A 23,048-nucleotide genomic window follows, 5' to 3' on the forward strand; every position below is an offset into this window, starting at 1 on the left:
GTTATTTTTCTTTCATGTAGGAGAAAATCTCTCCCTCCTCCCTCTCTCAAAATGTTTTTTGTCATCCAAGTTTATTTCTTAAGAGAAAATACTTCAGTGAGACCTCAGCTCCTGTCCTGTCTGGTAGGGATCAGTGTCTAACGATGTATCTCTGCTATAGGATTCTTTAAAAGAGAATCCCTCCCCCCAGAAAAAAATGATTCAGTTTTTGATTTGTTTCTAATTCAGGGAATCACTTAATGCTGACAGACCAATTAAAATACCAGTATGTGTTTAGGGAGGGGTGAGCCAGATGGGATAAAATGAGAACTGGCCTGAGGTGAGCCAGATAAGAAGAAACCAGAACAGGTCTCAACTTTTACCTGACACCCTTCTGTGGAGCCTTGTCTGAATTTTGCATAGAGTAGTGGGTGGAGGAAACTAAGAGGAAAAGTATGGCTAGCAAGTTGTAACAAGTGAAGGCAAAAGGCTGGTATTAGCAACAGTTACTGAGACAAATGCAGCAAATGACTTTGATCAATCCACCGTCTTTAGCTTTCTATGACAGACTATAGTCTCATGGATTTGCACAGTAAAATAGAATGTTTTCCAAGCATATGCCAAATGAGACTGCAGTTAGGAGTTAGACTGCTGGAGTTAGAGACTGGAAGGCATAACCCTGAACACATTGTAAATATAAGAATCATAGGATTCTCAAGTCCAGGATCATGCTTCCATCAGTAGCCAATACCTGAAATTTACCTGTGGAATGGGAGGTTCTCTGTCCGGAGTTAGACAGGAGATCAGACTAGATTATCCTAATGGTCGCTTCTGGTCTTAAAATTTGACCCCATGAAGCTGTGAATTTCCAGAATTCTCTTAGCCGACTGAGCAATGATTATATAGGAGGAGAACATTTCCTGAGCCCCCATCACACTTAACAGCCAAATGGATCACACTACACCCAGTGTTCAACTTTTGCCCTTCACAAGAGCCAGCAGTAGTGGGAGATCTGTAGTAGAGTAGTTGTGCTCTGATGAAAAGAATTAGACAGCAAAGTAGGAAACATACAGGTGCCCTAAATACCCATCACCACCACTGCTAGCTCTGGTGGAGATGCATAGGTACTAGAGCAACAGTGGAGGATTTCCATAACATTGTCAATACAGTTTGAGTATGCAGATGAGGTGCAACCTGCTCAGAACAATGGGGACATGGTATTTTTAGAAAATAGTGGACCCCTCTTAATGTGTCTCAAACTTCTCCTCTAGGTTCTATTAGTGATCCATTCATAAATGACAAGACAAGTAGGGAGCCCTGTGATAACCTAGTCTGACCTCTTGAATAACACAGGCCCCAGAGCTTCCCCCAAAAACTTTGGAATCATCTAAGCAGATCTTTTAGAAAAGCATCCAATCTAGATTTAAAAATTGTCAGTGATGGAGAGTCCACCATGATGATTCGTAAATTGTTCTGATGGTTAATTACAATGTTAAAAATGTATGCCTTATTTCCAATCTGAATTTGTCTAGCTCCAACTGCCAGCAGGGGGATACCAGTTCTTGGAAACAGAACTGCCTGAAAAAAGATGGAATTTAGGATTTGCCACAAATAGGAATGGGGGGAGAAAGGGGAAATCCTCCTCCTCTTTTACTGAAATTTCAAATGTCAAAATTTCTTGACAAGCTGGACTTGGAAAACAGGACAAACAGTTTTGTCCCGTCCCCTGCCACCCCCAAAAAATTGTGGAAAAATTCATTCTGCTTTTTCACAGAAAATCAAAATCTGGATGCTTCACCAGCTTTATTTAATGCTGCTGGTGGTCCTGCGCTGTCTGGGAATAATGGATGCTTCTGCTAACATAGGATTAATCACGTTTAATTGAAAGCCTGTGCATAAATTATTTCCTGAATTAGAGTATGCAGAGATGCAAACACTAAATCTAGTTAAAAAAAATAAAATTCAAAATTTGAAATTTAGTTGAAAATTTTGAAATGGGGTGGGAGGAGAGGCAGGGGAAATTTTCAACAGTGATTTCTTTCCCCCCTCCCCCCCCTTTTTTTTTTAAATTTTTTTGGACTGATCATGGATGTGGGTGGAATTATCTGAAAATGCTGACATTTCTGTTTATTTTTAAAATGGAAGAAAGCTTCCAATAAAATTTCCTATTTTTCTGACCTGCTCTTGGGTCAACCCCTCCAGTTTTTCCATGAGAGGGTTAAACAATAGAATGAAATATCATTTAAAAAAAAAAGACTGGATAGTCTTCTGACTCACAACACATTTGTATCTAAAGTAATTATTATGACAGTCTCCTGCTTCAAGGTTTAAGATGACTGACTGCCCCAGGTCAGGAATTCTATCCCTCCTCCATACAGCAGTGCACAGCTGACCATATCTATTATGTCAGTCTTAAATATGTAAAGGGGGGCAGGATATTCCCTGTAATGTATTTCCCTGCAGTGTAACTCCCTTAACACAGCAAGGATCATTTGCCATTGGAGGCAGGATACTAGGTTTGATGGACAAATGTTCAGATATTGGTGGTGAATCCTGAATACCTAGGGAAAAACCAGCTGAAAGGAGATGCAGAGAGGTGAAGTGTCTGGCAGGAGACAGTCAATTACTTTTAATTTGAACCAGTAACCAAGTGACACTCTCTCATTGTAGCTCAAAAGGATGCCACTGTTTTTAGGTGCCTGGCAATGGGAGTGTTTGCACTGACTTCAGTGAACTTTGGATCAGGCTAGAGGGAGCACATCAAATGGCAGTGGTTGCTCACTGGAAGAACATCAGAGGTGTGTGGTCCAGACACATAGAATGTAGCTAGGTGAAACCAGAGCTCAAACTCTGAAGGTTTTTTAAAAGGGAAGAAAGTGGAGTGGGTCAGTGAATGGGTCAGTTTATACTGCCAATAGGAAGAATGTCCAGGTTATCCCACCCTCTGACACCGTGACTCCTATAACCCTCAGTCACAAACCTGAGGTCAAGGGAAGATAAAGATAACAAAAAGATGCCCTTGGAATATACTAAAGAGTGTGGTTATATTATTGATAGCTCTGGGGGGTGGGGTGAGGGTGCTTTGTCCCCAACTGAATGAAGCACAAGCGTCACAAAAAGAAACAGATTCTCTCTTCAAACACACACACGCACCACAGACACATAATCCCCTTTTATCAGCTCCGGAGAAGAAAGGTGAGTCTTCTCTTTTCTCTCTGCTTTTCAAGACGTCAGAAGGGAGCTCAGCTCAGATTCTGCTCCACTTCTTCCCCCCCCCCCCCGCTGTTGAGTTTGCAAGGGCTGAGAGACATTGGTTAATGAGACTGCAAGGTTGCAATTACAGGGGCCTTCTGACTGGTGTAAACTAAACTGGCACAAGTCCAGTGACATGTGGCTGATTTACACCATCTGAGGGGCTGCTCTGTGTGAACGGGGCCTTTGGAATGGGAACCCTGCTTGCCACCCTGTGGCTCTTACTTAATTTTCTTTCACAGTATTACTAAGGAGGGATAGGGGGGTTAAAAACTCTAATATACTTCGCTGATGCCGTAAGGAAAATGTTCTCCTCTGAGTCACTTGCGCTGAGCTGGCTTTTTTTTTTTTTTTTTTTAGTGGAGCAGGGGTTTCCTTCTTTAGCCATAAACTGCATGCGAATAGCTTTTTGTATGTGTGTCTTTCACAAGCTAACCCACGCTCCAAAGGGAGGCTGTTCCTTTAATTCATCAACTGGAGGGGCAGGGGGGAGTGGAAAGCTTGCCTTGAGGCATCCCATTACAGTGGAATGAGACAAGGATCAGGACTTCTAGCTCGACTATAAAAACCCAGCAGAAGCTGGCTGCTCTGACCATAGTTTGCTTCACTATCAAACATCTCTCTCACTCACTCACTCACTCACACACACACACACACATAAGACAAGATAACTTTACTCCGTTTTGACAGGACAGCAACAAAGTGAAAAGCTGGTTGCTGACTTTTGCATCCCATTTATTTCATGGAGGCTGCTTATAGTAGGATCTAATTCATATCAAAGCGTGGAAGGTAAGTCTGCTTGAGCACAAATTGCTAAATCTAAAAAAAAAAAAAAAATCTGCCTTTTCTTTTTTTTTTAAAGATAATAATAGAATGTGCCCTAGTGAACTTTACAGTCACGGCTTTTATTCAGTCTGAACTGCCAGAAGATCTCATCTGGGAACGTTTCTTTCACGAAGTGTGCATGTGTTCAGTCTGCTTTTATTTTCTGGTGTCTGAAATAATCAGATGAGTGTCTCAATGGCATTGGCCTGAACAAATGAATGAATCAATGAATGAAGGAGTGCTGGGATTGTTGAGCTCTCGATCTGTGGAAACCCAGACAAAATTTGGAAGACAAGGTGGGTACAAAATGAATGTCCGATTGGAGTGGAATTCTTGAGGTCCACTTGGCTACTCAAGTAGTTAAAGAAGCCCTCTCCCATATCAGATCAAACTTATTTTCAATTCTTAGGCACTTCAAATAACTCCCACCACTAGTCTCTTATATATGAACTGCAAAGAGTTGGAAGGTTTAAATTTTTAACTGGCTACTTACGCTCGCACTTGTGCTAAAGTTTTTTTCTCACCTTTTCCCCTGGGTTCCAATTTCTTCCAGAAGTACAGTGACATCTGACTCTATATTGGAGAACAAAAGACAAAGGCAGACATAGCTGGTATTTTATTACTCGATTTAAAACAGGGGGGAGAGGGATTCCAGGGCAAAGGGTTGAAATTCTGCCATCATGATAGGTAAAAAGAGCCACTTTCTGTATTAACCAGAGTTATTCCCTGTGTATTACAGTTTTTGGCATTACTAGTGATGATCTTGTTAACTTAAATTGGTATGGCTGATAGAGGTTGTAATACTTGGCTTTGTTTAATGGTTTAGTCCTACTTCAGATCTTTCTATAATTACATCATTTTTAAAGTGTTTTTCCCTGTGTGTGCTACAACTTAATAGCTGGCTAGTGGGAAGAACTAGTGGCTACTATTTTAACTTTGACAAAACTTTCATGGCACTGGGTAGGTAAAATGTTATGTTCATGATGTCTAGCATAAATGAAAAAACATGACATGTCTCTAGTGTACAGTACACTAATCCAGAGGCACAAGAAAGGTATTCTTTACCAACTCTTCCTTTATATAGAAGCTGGAACAAAAGCCAGTACACTGTAGTTATTCAATGAATAGGGCAGAAAGTCTGATGTATCTTTTTCTGTTTTCCAGTTCATTTAGCAAATGTCTTCCTTTAGTGGATGTTAATTTTCAAACTTCCCCTGTATATGCCAGAATAAAGTAGCAGAGAGGAAAATTTATAACAATATGCATTAAATTAGTTAGAAAACATGCTCTACCTAACATGTATCGGGGCTCCTGTATGTGCCTTTAATGCTTTAAAACCAGAGCCTGTAAATGATATGTAGTGTTTGATGCCTTACAAGCATAGTAACTCTTTTGTAACAGAGAACTAAAGAGAGACCTAGATATGGAATGCGAGGTTTCTCTTTTGGGTCTTATCATTTCACATTTCTAAGCAATAAATCTTAAAAATCAGATTTTTTGATCAAATCAACATGCTCAATTAAAATAAAACTGAACTAGTCTAACCTCAATGGGTTTTCACTTGCAGTGAATTTTGAACACGTCCGTTATTGAGGAGTTCATAGTGGGTCTCATGCTCCCCCGTTCCATCTCTCCAGTATCAGCTCAGGAAAGCTCTTGCATCTGAAATTAACATGGGGATTAGCAGCTGTAAAAGAGCACAGTAAGAAGGGACTATTCAAAGGACCTTATCCTGCCCAAACCCTCACTGGCCCCATCTCATTCATTGTCTGCAGCAAATTACTATTCATGAAGACAATGATTTTCTCCATTAATTTCATCCTATGCCTCCTTTCATCCTAGAGAAGAGGCTTTTCAAGTTTCTGTATTGATGCTTTCTATGCAGTGAAGAGCTCTATGATCCACAGAAAACCGTGTGTCCTGCAAATTGGAGCAGTGAGTCTTGGCTGACAGCAAAGCTGGTGTCATATAGGAAAAGGTATCAGACAGTACAAATTGCTGAACCAGCCTAAATGAAGGGAGACCTAAAAACCCCTCATTCCTTCCATGGAATTAATGCTGCTGGGTGTCCCACAAAATCTGACTCTGAAGCAGTTTCCAAATTTACTGTAATTTGGGCCAGAGTGTGTAACTTTTTTATAGGGAAATCCTTTTCTTTTGCGAGCCCCACTACTCTCAGGATAGACTGTCTGCTCTTTCTCTCCTCCCCCCCAGTAAAAAATTGCAGTTAAGATTAACTATCACATTACCAGCCTGGAATTTCTAAAGGTGTTTGAAGTTACAGAGTGGTGGCTTATTCTTCCTAAACCTGCCATTTATAAAACCGCTATAATAAACCAAAGGACTCTCTCATATGTGCAGATGTTCTGGATTGCTTTACCAAGACTGTCAAAGCTCTCTTGATTAAAGATATCTTTCACTTGTGGATAAGCAAGACCTGATTAGATTGCAGCAGAGTCTATACTTCTTGGGGTAGGTTTCATCTTCTCTTTCCCTCTCTGCTGTCCCAGAAGGAAGACAAAATACAGAACTGAAAATGGGTTTGAAATACAGCAGTGCTTTTGAGTCTAAAGCTTAGCAGCTTCACAACCTCAAGGGATATCATCATATGAAATAATGGCCACCCACTTGCAGCTGTTTGCTACTCTTCTGGTATTGCACATGGCTCATCTAATGTTTGCTTAGGCGCATATTACTTTGACATGTAAGGAATTTTGGATGAAAAGGCATTTTGTAAATGCTAAGCATTAATAATTTGATATTTTGGATTGCATGAATTAACAGACAGTGGAGAAGATGAATTTATACCAGTTATCTGGTGTCCCTAACATTACATAACCTCCCCTTGCAGATCAGCTAAGTTGACACAGTGGGTTAACTTAAACCTTTTACCACATAAGATCTGGGTTCAGATTTGAACTTGGATAGAAGTGAAAATGATTTGGGTGGTCTCTGCTTGGTTACCAACTAGCCATTTATCCTTACAAACTCAACACATAATTAAACATAGGAGACTCAGGGAGGTTGGAAATTACTCTGGTCTGAAGTCTGGGACTTGAGATATTCAGCCCTGGACACATGCCATAAAGGCAGGGCTAAGTAAAGGGCCAATGACAGTTTTAAGGTCTAATATCTCATAAACTTTCACGGTTACAAATGCATGATTTATACCAGTGGAAAGTTAGGAATTTCATCTTTCCAATGGTGAAAGCATTTGTTTTGAACTCTGGCAGGCTGTAAGATATTAGTCTGTAAAATATCTGATTTACCATCTTTTCTCCCACCTACCTTCACTTAAATTCTGATCTGACTTTTTTTTTTTTTTTTTAAGCAGCACTGTCTCAAGAACTGAGTCTCGCATAGAAAGCAAACCATGTAAACCATGTAAGCCTGGAAATATTGTAAAGCACTAATTTTCCAAATAAAACCTGCACTATGATCACAGAAGGCATGTCACAGCTGAAGTGGGGAAACTCACAAAGATGGGAATCAGAATGATGTGATTTTATGGACCAGTGTCACATAACCTTCCAGGGTTAGAAATATTATGGCAGACAATACAAATCATTTTTGGACCAGCAAGTTTTGGTCCTAGACTGGTGACTGAAAATAAACTTGAGGCCAAGGAATGGAAAAAATGGGGGACATTTGCCTGTCAGTATTGAGCAGTAAGACATTCTCATAGCTCAAGTGCTTTGAGATCGATGGAAGAAAAGGACTTACAAGGGCCTGATCCAAAGCCCATTGAAATCAACTCCCATTGCCTTCAGTAGACTTTGGATCAAGCCTCTTAACTAGCTGTTGTTGTTATGACTACAATAGTTTGGGATCTCATTGTGCTAGGTGCTGTGCATATATTTACAGTCCCTGCCCCAAAAAGCTTACAAATAAATGAGACAAATGTTATTACTGATGGCTTTAAAAGTTCTCTGTGATTAAAAGAAAGGGAAGGACAGTTATCTGAAGCAGAAAAATACCAGAAAGAAGCAAAATGAACAATTCTCAGATAGATCTCTGGGCTGTTTCAGTTTCCACTGAGCTCTGGAGTGATTACAGATACACCAGTCCTGATTCACACAGCACCCTGTCCGCTCAGGTGGTCTCCCACTCCATTCAATCCAAGTTGAAGTTAAATGCCTTCCGCATGTGGGAAAAGTTAAAAACTGGGCATTCTTCCAGCAAATAAAATCCCCCAAAGTGTGATGGAACTAAGCTGTCCAAAATTTTTTGGGTAGGAGTGAGAGGGGATTATTTGGGATAAGGGGTATCTGTCGGTGTAGCAGGATGTGCAGCATAAGGAAGGAATATTATAAAGTCCATAGGGCTGAGCAGAAAAAGCTTTGCCTATGGTCTTTTTCTAACAGTAGTAAGCAGGAGAAAAGCTGTTACAACATAAATGTAATTTGGATTATATATATGTCATCGTACTTCGAAGAGAAAAATATCTTATTAGGATTCTTCTCTGCACACCCCAAATCCCATTGCTAATAAACAAAGCAATATAGCAACATGTCCTCAGCTGCTCTAAATCAATTTATCTCCACTGATTTAAGAAGAACGAGGCTACCTTACAGCAGATGAGGATCTAGTTCACAAACTATCCATAGTAAAACACAAGTAAGATATTGCTCTTTGGCTATGGAGCCCAGGGAAATGATGTCCTTCTATCTACACCCCTCCCCCTCCCATACATATATATAATAGGCTCATTTGTAAGTTGGACTCAAAAGACAAATTCATTCCGAGTTGACTCAGATATTAGAAATATCCTCAAATTCACATCCTGAATGGTGTTGCCATTGTAGTTTCAATTAAACTAATCTTGGCTATTGCCAAGTTTTAAGATTTTCTAACCAGAAAATCCCTGTCCGCAAATAGCCTGTGGCATCTTGTATTCTTCAGAAAATGGAGAGTAACCTTGCCAAGTTTGCATTCAGTCATCCGTCACGTTTTAGCCTACTGGAGAGCCATTCTTCCTCAGCAATAGGGGAGCCCTGGTGCCTACTTATAAAGATTACTCACACAGAAAAAGCTTTCCTTTTAACCAGAACTGCATGAGGAGCAGAAAGGAAGCTTTCTTCAATTCGTATAGCTGATCAGTTTCCAAACCCCTAACAAAAATGATATTGTTTCATGATTAGGAAACATAATTTTTTTAGCAATTGACTAAGAAAAACATGGTGATGGAAAATTCATTTTAATACAGATGTAAACAAAAAATCAAATCTTGGAAATGAAAAGTCTGTTCAGATATCTGTTAAATATCTTCTCCAGCTCCATGCTGAGCTGGAGATCTAACACAAGATTAATTGGGTGTAGATATACACTGAGGTTTTCAGGAGGGTCCATGGAGGGCTGCCGACCTCACTTATTTTCTTTTGAAAATCCCTGGTGTAATGGCCCTGATTCAGTAAGACATGTTATAGTCTATCGTGATTCATCAGAGCAATTGAAGAACAGGATAAAAGTGAAGTGATTAAGATCCTTAGCTGAGAAGTTAAAGATTAACCCTATGGGCCTGATTCTTGTTTACACTTATGCTTTTTTACACAACTCTGTAAATAGTCTGGGTGGGTGTAGTGTGAATTGCTCTGACATTCAGGCCTCTCAATCCTCAGGCCTGTGAGGTTGCGTCCCTTCATCCCACCAATGGAAGTCATTGTGGTTATTGTCATCTCTAAGGTGCTCAACACTGTGTAGTACATAAGCATCACTGCACAAGAGTGCTTTCCTGGAAAGCAATCACATTTCCATTCCCCCATGGGCTCACAATTACAGTGACCCAATGACACATCAATTACTGTACTACCAGGTTTGATATAAAGGGGACAAGATCCAAAGAGTGTGACATGCCAAAATGGATTTCCATCTGCCTGCTCATTCTCAATCTGACTCTGATCTGGGTCACATTTCTGAAGCTATTTTGCTCTTCTACTATTATTGTTTTGCCAGTTATAACATCTTTGATATGTTATCATCAAGGTCATTTTGGGAAAGTCAGTTTATTCATTTGAGTTATTTGTTTTAATGTTTGTTAAGGGCAGATTGTGAATCCTTTACTAACACTGGTGATCCATTACTAACACAAATACCCCCATTAGCACTATTCTGAGTAAGGACTCATCATCATGAGTATGGGGTTTACAATCTGGCTCTACTTTAATAGGGTTGTTTTAAAGGATAGGGCCTGATTCTCACTTGACACCACTTTGAAATTATGAAGGAGCCTTACATTGGGTGTAAATATAACTTGCAATTGGCATAAACTTTAAAGTCCCTGTACACTGCCAGATTGGTGCAAAGGGCTTAGTGTAAATGAAAATCAGGCCTGAATTGTCTAATTTATCTTCAATTGCTTTATTTATGGACAGAGTTTATCCTATTAACCCAGTGAGCTGTTTGCATTTCATTCAGATTTGGGAAGTTGAGTGGGGCCTAATGCGTAATGGACCTTGCATAACACCTAGCTAGTTGTACTCTAAAGAAACTTCAGCTTGCCCAGGATGCAACTACCTTCGTTGATCTGATTCTGATCTGTCTTGTGTCCGTGTAAGTTCAGGTGTAACTCTAATGGAATTACACCAGTGTAAAACCAGGATGAGTGAGAAGGAATCTGGATCTGTTGAATACTTTCATGGGGATAGAACATATCACGTCTGTGCTTCATTAGCGTCGGTGTTTGAAATCCACTTCATTTCTGCATGCAATTCAGGGAGCTGGTTTTTCTTTCTGCAATCTGATGAGCTTGGAGACTGCAGGACAAATTCTCTGCTGATGTAAGTGTGTTGACTTCAGTGGAGATCTGCTAGCATAAAATTGGGCCCTGTCTCCCTCCCCAAGTTCCACAGCTCAAGTTGCAGTTACACATGGCTCTTGAGTGGACAGATCCCAAGTTAGTAGGCTTGAGAGAGAGGGTCCGGAGGTTCTTGGTGGAGGATTCTCAAAACTACTATTTGTGCAGCAGATCCTCAGTTTGCTGACATTCCAAACAATGAGCAAGGTGTGTCTGTTTGACTGTGCTCCTGCAAGAAGTCTGCACATTCATTCAATCCACCACTTGCTCACAGCTGCTTATGCATCTAGATTTTCTGTTCCATTACATCAATGGTTCCCAAGCTGGGGGGCGGGACCCCCGGGGGGAGGGGTACCAAAGATTACAGGGGGTCCATGAGGCTTCAGTAATATTGAAGTCATTTAGCCCCCTGAGCTCCGCGCCGGGCACAGCCCCCCCCAAGCTCCGTGCTGGAGTGGAGCAGCAGCCCCGAACTCTGCTCTGGAGTACCCTAGCCAGGCGCCTGCCCGGGGAGGAGCAGCCCCGCGCTGGTGGGAGCCTGGAGCACCCCTGGCCAACCTGCCAGAGCCTGCCTTCATTACCCTCAGTCCATGAGGGATGGGAAAAGGTGGGACCACATGGGGCATACAGTGGTGGCTGTGCCAGGGTAGGCTTAGCTTCTTACTCAGGTCAGAGCGTTATTTTTATTATCGTTATATGTGTTTGTTTATGGTGGTGTGGGGGGCACATGTTTTACCTAATGTTAACTAGTCGGGCTTTCACTCAAAAAGGTTGGGAACCACTGCATTAGATGATAAAAGCTTATGCTTTACATCAAAGCACCGAGGAGTATCTTGGGCTGATTTAATGAGGAAAGATCTACTTCTCTTTTCATATGCTCTACACCCATTTCTCTCAGTGTGTTAAGGATTTGATCTGTTGGTGGGTGTTTTGCGCTCTCTGGAGTTGACTCCGCATCCATCTCTGTCTCTTGAAAATATGTTTTGTTCATAATATAGAGGGTCTAGGAAGGGATTTATGACTCCACCCTTGGCTTCCAAAGAAGCAAGTTCTTGATGTTATGATATCTGACAGAACTAGGCCAAGCAACTATGTAGCCTGGAGGGAGACAGATTTCTAGGAACTATTTCTGTGGTCTCTTATGTTGGAAAAATGTGCATGTTCCTGCAAATTTAAAATGCTAGTACCAAGGACAGAGGAGTTCTCAGCTGGGATGGAATGCAGGACAAGTAAACCATGAATTCTTTAAAAAGTGAGGAGTTCTATCAAGGGAAGGTTGTCCATTCACTCCCTCAGCATCTAGTAAGAAGAAGCCATAAGCCCCTGGAGTTGGGAGGGAAGCAGTAATATTTCACATAGCTGAGAGCAGTGTATGTTGCTGGTAAATTCTGAGGGAAGCATCATCCCAATATGTAATCTGCAGAGCTGGAATAATTATGTGGTTAAAGCAAAGCAAAATTACAAACTGCAGTTCAAACCACCACAACCAATACTTAAAATAGCCTTCTGCCTCCCAGCCAATTGCCATCTGAGCCATTCATATCTTTTAAACACTTTGTCTTTTTCCAGGCCATTGCACAAGCGTGCTAATTGTGTTCTCTAGTTACAGCTAAGTCATAAAGAAAGAAGACCACTCCATTTGCCTCTGTATACAAAGATCCCTCTACAAAGTTAACTTAAAAGAAGGGACAGTGGAATGTTTGCCTTATGTAATGGGACACTGGATAATCGCATGCTGGCTTTGTGACCTCTGGAAGTCGTTTAAAGATCCTGAGTTAATTTCATTCTCAGGCACAGCATTCACTTCGTTGGAGGTCCTCCACAAATGAATGTGGTCTCCTTGTGTTTATGCATGGCTATTCACCTTTATACTCCAGGGAATACGTATTTAATATGTCATGACTACAGTCTAAATCCTTTCTCTTGGCCACATGGCTCTTTATTTTCATAAGAGCCCACAACCTACCAAATAACAGACAAGATGATGAGACAAATGCTTTGACTGTATAACTCCACGGAGGGATGAAATTGGCATTTTAGATCTGTAGGCTGTGTGAGAGCATAAGTTCACCTTTGTGCAAAATGAGCATATATTTAAATAGGAATAAATGGATATTAGGTGTCGATAACATCCAGTGCTTTACTTCCTCACCGCGAGATTTAGGATAATTACAAAACTATATTTAAAGAGAGCATAACTCTTATGTTTTCACTGTGATAGAAAGCAAAAACAAAAGTGAAGAGATGCTATTAGTCAAATTATGCTCTCCTTTCTACCATTGTAATACTAGAGTATCGCATTTGGCTACAGCAGAGTCACTCTGGATTTAAACCAGTGTGTCTGTGGGAAAAAGGTGCCCTGAAAATCTTAGAATACAGATAAAGGCAATCCGACTGCCAAAGTATGTGTAAGGGGCACAGCGTGGGAGAATTGTGTTCATTATTAGTGGTTAGCTCCTGAAAGCTCCATTTTGTTTTTACACACCCACACCAGTAATGTTGACCCCAAGCATTAAAAGATCATGAACCTGGTGTGAAAATTACGACATAGCAGGGTGGGGAAGGGAGGGCGGGGTCTTTTTTTTTTTTCCCCCTCTTCCAGTTTCTGAGCATTTAGGGCACACTGTACTCCTGCTTTCAAGCTTTTTTCCTGTAACCAGAAGGATAGAAACTTACTTCACACAAACAAAAACCTGAAGGTTTTTTTTTTTTTTTTGGATAACATGATTTGAGGAGCTGATTTTAAGAGAAATACCAAATATCAGAAGATTGGTAATAAAATCATGAGAAGCTGGCAATAGTACCCCTCCTAGTTGCCCTCTACCTCATTGCTATTACCTGGCAAATTGATTTTAGGTGTCTCATAGGCAGGTTTGAGGAGAGATTTGAATGCAGTAAGGGTGGTGGTCTTGTAGACATCTCAGAAAGGACTTGTCATGCATGAAGGGTAGAGTGGAAGAAACTACAAAGATTGTTTTGAAAGAAGCAGCCAAAGTGACCATCTAGGGAAGCATAATCTTCAGAGAGATGGTGATGGGAAGAGAGGCAAAGCACTAAGTCTAAAGACCTTTCACTGCTGCTCTGAGTTTCTAGATACAGTGGTTTCACAGCCTAAGCATATGTGCAGAGGTTTGGTTATGGTGCATCTTGCTCCCATGCGTGGGATAAATTAATCATCAAAATTGGGTTGGGAAGAAATCCACCCCCATAGCCCACTGGTAGGGTGACTTTTTATTGCTTTCCTCTGGAGCAGTGAAACTCAGTTTGTTCTTTATTGTGGACCACTTATAACCAATCAAGGAGATTCCCCTCTCCATCACACATTCTCTGTGGCAGCTATAGTGCAAGGGAACATGAAAAAGTAGTATTAGGGCAGACCTGGGGACACATGAGGAAAATCAGACCACTTGAATACAATGAGTCTGGCTGTTTGATTATGTCTCTTATTCTATAGCTGTGCTGCTTTTCTTCTCTCTGTGTTACCCCACATCTCTGATCTTCAGCCCCCACTGTGGTCCTCTGCCAGCTAGTTCCATTGGCTAACTCTCTCAAATTGTGTTTTTTCATTTGCAAACTTGACCATGATTGAATTTACATCAAAGAAACACTCACAAAGGAGATTTAATTGCAGTCTTTGATGCCTGCCCAGCAACCCAAACAAGTATTTAAGTGGCCACTGCTTCAGAACTGATGAAAGATGGCGGGCAGGACCATTGCATTCCAACTGCATTTTGTGACCAGTGCATTTCTATGGGCTATATGGAAGTAAGCTACTGGGGTTCCATGGACCCGTTGAACAATGTCCAGTCCGGATCACAGAGGGGAGAGCCTTTGTTAGGGTTGATGGACACCATACCTGTGATTAGAGGAATGTGGGCACTGATGTACTTTGACCCTTCTTGACTTCTTCTATGTGCGTTTTTGTTTTTGACTTTAGTAATAATGTTCTGTTTAGCACCTTCAGCCAGTGACCTAAAAGCGTGGCAGAAATGTGAATAAGCTGAGTCTTGAGACACCTCTCTGAGGCATTACGTGCATTTTACAGACAGCACAACTGAGGCAGAAACCAAAGGCTAACCTGAGAGAAGGTCAGCAAGGTGGTGTATGTTACACTCCGAGACTTCGCAGTCAGAAGAAGACGACTGTCTCAGAAATACTTTGTCCATTTACCAATGTGTAAATCTGAATGAAACAAAGTCTAAATTTATGTAACTAAGGGCTTGTTTACAGTTACCTCTGAGATTCGGCGGCAATCGACCGGAGTTATGCAAGCTATGCAAAAAACTTGCGTAACTCCCGTCGAATTCTGTGGTTCTGTTTTGCACGCCATCTTCAATGCACTGCACCAATGGGAACCGCGTTCCCGTCAACACAGCCTTATGCCACTTGAGAAGGTGGTCTTAATATGTCAATTTCTGGATCAACTGAGCGTGTCTTCACTGACCGCTCAGTCAATTCAGAGAAATCGATCTGACAGTGGCGAATTTGCCACCGTCAGTGAAGTCATAGCCTTAAACACCAAAGGTTTGGGAAAAACTGTAAGAAGCTGTAAATTAGAGTTAAACCGAGGGTATTTTAACTTAAGATTCCTGTTAGTTGCATTTCTTATCACACTTCCATATTCTGGCCCATCACCATGTGTTACATCCATTTAGAGGAGTGCTGACATTTAGGAACATGTAAGTTGGGGTTAATAGAAGAGAGCCTCATTCAATTCTAAGAGTAAGTCAGTCACAGTAAGCTGGTGTAAATCACATGCTGAAGGGTGAAGGGTCAGAAGAACAGAAATTTACACTCCTATTTGGAATTGGTGGGCCAAATACTGCTCTCATTTACCCCAGTATAAATCCAAAGTAACCACTGAAGCGTAAATGAGAACCAAATTGTGCAATTAGCCTTAATGTCTCTGCGCCCAATTCAGAAATGGTGCTAAGTGACTTGCCCAGCATCACACCGCAAGTCAGCAAAAGAACCAGGAACAAAATCCAGAAATTCTGGTTCCCAGCTCCGGATCATTGTTTCCATCAGATCACAAACCCTTCTAGAATTTGCAAAATGGACTGTTGAAAGTTTATGGATAGTTGTGGAAGAAACATTTGAGGTTCTGAAAATGAAACAGAGCTTTTGTGTTTGAAACTTACATAAATTGCAGTGATTAATACGGAAAAGAATACAAACTTCATAGTTTGAAACTGTATCTGTGAAGCACTCGGAATAATTCAAAGTGAAGTCGCTTATGTCTACCCAGAAAATAATGAGCTCCTGACAAAGTGTAACTTGGCAAAGAAACTTTCCGAAGACAAGTTTAGAAATCTGTAGATCTATTCCAGTTGTGCATTCATCTTTGCTAAAGGAAGGAAGGGTGAGAGTAAGCAAATACTTTTACCATTAGGAAAGGTTTTATTAAAGGGCACAAAGCGTAGGACTAATTTTTGCTGTGTGATTAAGCACAAACTTTGCTTTTTTATTGGAAAAGGTACCAATCTGGCTTTTAGCTTCCTTGAGTGCTGCTTCTGAGCCTGATTCCATATTTAAGCGTCCGGCAGCTCCATATGGGTCTGCAGAGACTGAGTAAGACTCAGATTTCTGTGCTGCACATGCAAAGGGGGGTGGGGGTGGGGGGGTGTTAAAACAAAAGACAAAACAAAAGTGCAAACCCAGACCTTCTGCTTCCATGGAGTCATTTTGAGGAGCCATATTTCTAGAGTTCTGCTTCCGTTTTTAGAACAGAGCCCTTTTTCCCCTGATATCATCCCCTTTGTTGCTGTTCACATTGCTGATGTGTACTGATGTTTCTAATCTATATTCTTTGTCTAAGCTGTATCTGCCAGAGGCGTTTTTGTTCCAGCTCTGGAAATTACAGTAAGAAAGGAGATTGCTTTGCACTTTCAGGGTGGGGGGGATAGTATTTAGCAGATGTGCAGTCCCCCTTTTTATTTTATTTTATTTCTCTCACATTTGAAGCAAATTGCTCTACTTGGCTGAGTGCTTTACACCCTGCCAGGATTCTGAATGTAGCTCAAAAGACCCCCCACAAACCACTTGTTTTGTTTCTCTTCTACGAGTTCCTGTTTCCAGAAAATGATGCCCAAATAGCCAAGCTCTGTGCAAAAGCTAAGTTCATGCATGGACTGGATATCCTGCTAACCTGTGTCTCTTTGGAGGCAGTGGGACAGTTCCCATGGTTGAAAGAGAAGGACGGGGTTAGCTCTCTGATTGCTGCCTCTCATCATTCCAACTTTCCATCTATCAGTAATATTACTCACTCTGATCATATTCTGTCCCCTAAAACATCCACCTTCTCTGTCATGGCTTGAATGAAAATCCTTCCGCAGTTTCAACTGCCTGTTGTTCTTCTTCACTTCTGTCCTAAAGCATGAAACGTGTCAGCTGTTTAACGGTGCACCACATCACTACACAACAGTGATGCTGTTCAACAGCTGACTTAGTTCACCATAGAGCGAGGGTGCATTTTGTGTGTACGTGTTCACATGCATGTGAAATTATTCTTATGTTCAGTTTGTCAAGACCTTGGGGATCCTCTGACATGAAAGGCATTGTGTACATGTAAAATATCAGCTCAAAATGCAAAGTCTGAATTTTGTTCCAGCTACAAATTGTCGCCAAATGCTGTAGGGCTTTGTTATCATTATTGTTTATTTCCATACGTTCATCTTGTTTTGGTGGTCTGCTGAACACATGTTGGCTCCAAACGAACTCTTCGACCTAAAGTTGTTCCACCAGAAATTCTAAATCTAAGCAGCTTCACGATGTTCTGCTTGTTCATTTTCTCATCAGGACTTTGTCCCTGATGCAAAAGATACTTCCCTGTCTATAGGCTGGGTTTTCTTTTTCCCCCCACATGCTATCAGAGGACTCAGATGCCGACAATTCCATTGTGTATAATTATTAGTATTGCTGGGGTGCTCCTGAATATTGTAATTAGCTGTGAACTAAGGGATTCTATAGTGCTTTTCATCTGAGGCTGTCACTGCACTTTACAAATATTCATTCATTAATCCACATGTTTCCCTTTTGAGAATTTGTAAATGGGCAAACTGAGGCACACTGGTTAAGTTACAAAGTGCTATGGATGCCTATGTATAAAAGCCAGGAATCCTGAATCCCAGTCCTCTGTTCTAACCACTAGACATCACTGCTACTAACCCAGGGTTTATGCATATTTCCTGCAGACATTGCTGGCACCACATGATTGTCTGGGGACTCCAGCCATCCAACATATTGAGCCAGCTTTGTTTAGCTTTGTTTCTCTGGTTATGATTGAACAGTGTCCCGGGTGCAGACCTCTAGTTGGGAAGCTCTCGTCTAGACTGTTGGCCAATTGTAGCTTGTCTGAAACTGGAGAACTTAATCTACCTGTGAGTTCAGCTCATGTTTTAGCTTTCCAATGACATAAGGGGTCTCTGCATCACCCTGCCATCTAACTTTAACTTTAATCTTAACGTTTTCCTTCAGCGGCACTACGTGTCAGTTCACCTCCAATTTCCCTTGCATTTTAATTTTCAAAGCAGTTGGCAACAAACTGCCTAGCATTATGAGTTGAAGCTTTTCATCCCTTGACCTTGGAAGAGGAGCTGAGAGAATGTCTTTGGTACATTGCAAAACCAAAAATACACTGTACAGCAGAAAGGAGATGAGTGCCTCCCCCTGCCCTGCACTGTATTTCATGTGTCACTGCAGATATATGGACACCATATGGACAACTCTGGAGGATGTTTTCTCTCCTGCACATGTAGCCTGTTTAATAGAACACAAACAACTCTGGAATATAGGCTGATGATGTAAATGTCATTTAAGATATGAGGGGGGAAAAAACCACTCCAAAGAGAACATTCATTCTTAATGCTCGGCTCAGAGTTCAAACAAAGATCCACGTCTCTATGTTGTCCTTTTGGAAGTGATCCCTGATTTTCAAAATTTGTATTTTTTTTTTTTTTTATGGCAGCTGCATTTTAATTTTCTGATGTACAGAACTGAAGCCAGCGAAGAGCAGCACGCAGTTTAAACAATCGGGGCCGTCTCTTCACTGGGACTTCAGTGGAGCTATGCCCATTCACATCAGCTGAGGAGCTGCTCCACATTTTGCCTCAGATAGAAATTGGGGAGGAGGGATTGTCTGTTTTTTGTTTTTTAAAAAGGACGCATTTGCAGCGGAGAATAAGTCGCTGGCGCTCTGCTGAAGTTAATGGTCCTATGCTGATATTCACCAGCTGCACCAAAGTACTTTGGTAAGAAAAGAGAGCAACATTTTTTAACACTCCAAAACCATGCAATGAAATTAGACTCTAGAAAACTTAGTACATAGGAGCCCCTCCTCTTCCAGCCTTTCAAACTGCTTGCTTCATATCGCCTTGGAACCATAGGAACTGGTGCTCCAAAGGGTGAGGAGAAACAGAGTGGGGACTGGACAATGAGCCAACTCAGAGAGAGCTCTTGAGATCGAGGGCCAGATTCCTAAAGGTGTTAGGCACCTCAAGATGCAGATAGTTGCCTAGTGGAATTTTCAAAAGCATCTAGATGTAGGAGTTAGGAGCCTCACACGCTCACAAATCCTACTAAGCACCTGTCTTACATCTCCTGGTGCCTAAATACTTTTGAGAACCTGGCTGTAGGTTGCTTTTGAAAATGGCTGTTGGCTCTTAAATCAATGAAGCGCTTTAATATTATCCTGCACTCCTCCTCGAAGTGCATTAAACAGCATGACTAATGTGTCACGTGTGGGTAATCTCTCTCTCCTCCTTTTCCGCCAAGGGAGCAGTGTGTGTGTGTGAAATGTCTATACTGCTCTTTTGTTATCAAAGAATGCAGGTTGAAGAAGTGTCCCTTGCACTTGGAGAGGAAGGTGGTGAAGTTTGTGATGGCACTTGCTGCCTGGGCGAGTTCATTCCATAGTCTCAAACCAGCCACCAAGAAAGCTCAGTCTCCTGCACAGGTGAACAAAAGAATGGCCATACTGGGTCAAACCAATGGTCTGTCTAACCCAGTATCCTGCCTTTTGACAGTGCTGGTGTCAGAGGCTTCAGAAGGAATGAACAGAACGGGGCAATTTTGAATGTTGTCTAGTCCCAGCTTCTGGCAGTTGGAGGCTTAGGGACACCCAGAATATGGGGCTGCATTCCTAACCACCTTGGCTAATAGGCATTGACTGACCTATCCTCCATGTACAGTATTTACCTAATTCTTTTTTAACCCATTTATAATTTTGGCCTTCACAACATCCCCTGGCAATGAGTTCCACAGGTTGACTGTGTCGTGTGAAGAAGTACTTCCTAATGTTTATTTTAAACCTATTGCCTATTAATTTTGTGGGGTGATCCCTGGTTCTTGTGTTATGTGAAAGGGTAAATAATGGTTCCCTTTTCACTTTCACCATACTATGAGCTTTACCCATATAGCAGAGAGCTCCATTGTGCCAGAGGAGCAGATCTGTCAATCATTGTCTTCATCCTGGAGCTTCAGATATTCTGGATGCTGGCTACTGAGCATCTTGAAGATAAGGACCAAGACTATGAACTTGACTCTATGGTGGATGTGTCATCTCCTGCCTAGGAATTCTTGGTGATCTCCTTATCCTCTCCCCTTGCTGGAGTTTGATTATATCTTCCGAACTCAGTTCAGTACTGTCAACCCCCTAACATTCAACAATCACAAGACATTCCTCCACCCAGGCCCCTCAGACTCCCAATGATGAAGTTGGCTTAAAAATCAGGACAACTTAAAAAAAAAAAAAAGTGGAGTTCTTTTTTATTTGCCTTCTGGTTTTTGAGCTTTTCCTCTACAGGCATGAGGGTTGGAAATTTCCTTTTTTGTTTAAATGAAAGCTGAGCTGTCCATGTTACCGCCCGGCTCCAGAAACTGGAGCTCTGAGAGAACACCAGCTGTCACGAGACGCCCAGTACAATTGTGGGATTGGCAACGCTGTTTTGTATCTGTCAGTGCTCCATCATGATTGAGCTGGGCCTGTGCCACCTTTCCCTCAAATAAGACAAGGGGTAACGGCAACTACAGTAGCACACTACGGTAACAGCAAAGTGGCACCGTGAGAGCGTATGGGGCCTATGACTCAGTAGTAGCTCGATCACCGCCACACACTATTTTGACATGGAGCTCCTAATAAGCCACTCACTTCCTAATTAGGTGCTCTCATACCACAGTGAGGAGGACAGGGGGAAAAAACATAAATTAATACAGCAGCTAGGCAAGTGAACTCTGTTTTTCCAATAAAGACGAAGGATAACAGCAAATTGCTGATGTGAAATAGTATGATTCTATTAGGTGCAGATGTTTTACAGCAGGTGTTTTATAACCTCCCTGCGTCTATATCCTGAATCCTTTTAGGTAAGATACAGTAAAACGGCTACTTTCTGCACTGCTTAGGACTCTGATCCTCTTAGACCTCATCAGCTAAGCACAACTGGACCTGATTAAAGACTTACACACGAGTCCTTGAAGGAAAACGTAGATGTCAACAATTCAGTATGGTTCCCTCTTCCCTCTTAATAATGAGCCCAGTCCCCAGCATGGTGCTAAAGGGCACTATACTGCTGGAAAAGTCATCTGAGATGTAGGGTTTCAATTACAGCTGGGGGAAGTTTTTCATGTGAAGCTTTTTTTTTTTTTTTTTTTTTTTTTTTGTGAAAAATGCAGATGTGGCAACACCAAAATGTTTTGCAAATTTGTGCTGTTTTTGCCAAATTGTTTGTTTAGGGAAAACCAAACAAACAATTCTAAAAATTTTAAACCACTGGTTTAGGGGGGAGGGGTTAAATTACTTTTTATTTAAAATTTTCTCTTGATTGTTTTATTTTAAAAATTCTAAAAGTGTTTTTAAATTATTGAAACTGAATTTTCATTTAATCAAAACTTTTTTTTTTTTTTTTCTATTTGCTGAAATGTTTGGAAATTTTTGCTTTGAGTTTGACATGAAGCAATATTTTTTGACTTCAGAACTGGAAAAATCCTTTATCCACCCAGCTCTCATTCCAACCCAAGAGGAGACGTGCTAACCTTAGTGTTCAGGGCAAAGTACAAGTTGTGTAAATTGCAATTTACCTATCTCAAAACCCACGCGAACCCTTAGTTTGAATTATGATTCCATGAGTGCAGAAGGAAGGCTGTGTTCCAGCCCAGAGGTGACCTCATTTCAATGGTGGTGTGGAATGACCTCTATAAGGTATGTACAAATGGAAAGCACATGGGGATCCTTCAGGTAGGAAATGTGCTATATAAATGTATATCATTATGATATGCTACAGTGATGGGTGCTAAGAAAACCCTAAAATAGATTAGAATTTGTAAGCTTTGCTGATCTTCTGTGAACATTGCAACTCTTTTTTGTGTCCCCTTCCCATCTGATTGCCCTTTGCCTATGTTGAATAAAACACAGTAAGGAAAAGAAAAGCAATTTATTTATTCGCTGCTCGATTCTTCCTGAGACTTTTTTTTTTTTTTAACGACCCTGCTTTTGTGAGTTGAATCAGATGCTTGATAACAAAGAGCTGCTAACTAGCGCAGAGACACAAAGAGCCCCTTCAGAGGAACCCATGATCTCATCGCCAGGATTCCTCTATCGCATGAATTCAGACTTGGTTGTGTACCTAAAATAAATGGTGGGCTTACTTTGCAGGGAAGGTCATTTATTCCCACCATCCTCCCCAGCCAGGGAAAAGGCTTTGCCAATGTCCTCCCTGGTTACTGAGATTAAACATGTATGGCAACGCAAAACAGGAGGCAGATCTCCCGGTTGGATTCCCTGTCATGCATTCACTGGCTTCTCGCTGGACCGTCGCTCACAGCCGCTGCCTGGTTGGAGGGGCTGAGTACTAGTGGCACAACAGGCCCTGTTGACTTTGTTGGTTGTCTTGGGTGCTTGGAATATCAAAACATGAGGCTCAGTGCCTCAGGGCATGCTGAGGGAGTGCTCACCCCAGCAGCAGCAGTTACCCTTTTACCAGGGTGCAGCATGTGCTACTCCGACACACGGGGAAAGGGAACGAAGAGAAGCCAGTGTCCTGCCTTACGGCCTATGTGGGCCGCTGTCAGCGCTAGTGTCCCCCGGCTCTTGTACAATGTGGCTGAGATTTTCCGAGCAACCTGAGGGATGTGGCTACCAAGAGGGGCTCCAAATTCCCCAGGGGCTTTGAAATTCCCAGCCTTTGTGTATAAGGACCCGGATTTT

At 41.6% G+C, this 23,048-nt stretch overlaps 1 protein-coding gene across 1 annotated transcript in view; it reads left to right on the forward strand.

Annotated features, from left to right (window-relative positions):
* Positions 1-3,844: 3,844 nt before the first annotated feature.
* TNC (tenascin C) overlaps positions 3,845-23,048 on the forward strand; it is an 89,266-nt gene continuing 70,062 nt past the window's right edge. The window contains exon 1 of the mRNA XM_067542158.1: positions 3,845-4,020. The gene's annotated coding sequence lies outside the window, so the exon portion shown is untranslated. The remainder of the gene's footprint in view (positions 4,021-23,048) is intronic.

The sequence above is a fragment of the Emydura macquarii genome, unplaced genomic scaffold, assembly GCF_026122565.2.
Source record: "Emydura macquarii macquarii isolate MOO-44397 ecotype Brisbane River unplaced genomic scaffold, CSIRO-AGI_Emac_v2 contig_691, whole genome shotgun sequence".
NCBI lineage: Eukaryota > Metazoa > Chordata > Testudines > Chelidae > Emydura > Emydura macquarii.